Source organism: Gekko japonicus, unplaced genomic scaffold (assembly GCF_001447785.1).
Source record: "Gekko japonicus isolate JY-2015 unplaced genomic scaffold, Gekko_japonicus_V1.1 scaffold2722, whole genome shotgun sequence".
NCBI classification, from domain to species: Eukaryota; Metazoa; Chordata; class Lepidosauria; order Squamata; family Gekkonidae; genus Gekko; species Gekko japonicus.
Window position 1 is genome coordinate 156,832 of NW_015171585.1, and position 492 is coordinate 157,323.

Below are 492 nucleotides of genomic sequence, written 5' to 3' on the forward strand. Positions count from 1 at the left end.
CTTCCTCCCCGGGTCGCAATTGCCCAGGGAGCATGCAAAGTGCCGTTCATGCCCTTTGCATGCCGTCAACGTCACAGGAGGCCGGGACCAACAGCTCCTAGCGCCTCGGCCCGCTCCGAGGGCGCGGCTCTGGCAGCTAGGAGGGCCGCAGGGGGGCGGGGGCCTAGTTGGCGGCCTTCCTCCCAGCCGCCACGCTCACAGTCGGCGCCTTTGGCTGCCGGGAAGACGAACAGCAAGTTCTTGGACGGAGGCGGGCGAGTGTGTGAGTGAGTAGCGCGCTTCTCCCATTGGGTGGCTCAAGCGGGATAAGGGCCAGTGATGTGAGCAGAATGAGGGGGTGTCGATGAAGAGCAGCAGCTTCCTTGGAGGGAAAAGAAGGGGGAGCTTTCCTTAATGTGGAGCAAAGAATAAAACGGCATTTTTTAAAATGTCACGATAAGTTCGTTGTTTTGGCAGCAGCAGAGTCCCGCGTACCCCAGTGTGGTCGGGAAA

At 60.4% G+C, this 492-nt stretch overlaps 1 protein-coding gene across 1 annotated transcript in view; it reads left to right on the top strand.

Annotated features, from left to right (window-relative positions):
* Nucleotides 1-223: 223 nt before the first annotated feature.
* Nucleotides 224-492, top strand: part of SLC26A2 (solute carrier family 26 (anion exchanger), member 2) — a 40,298-nt gene continuing 40,029 nt past the window's right edge. Inside the window, exon 1 of the mRNA XM_015419851.1 lies at nt 224-266. The gene's annotated coding sequence lies outside the window, so the exon portion shown is untranslated. The remainder of the gene's footprint in view (nt 267-492) is intronic.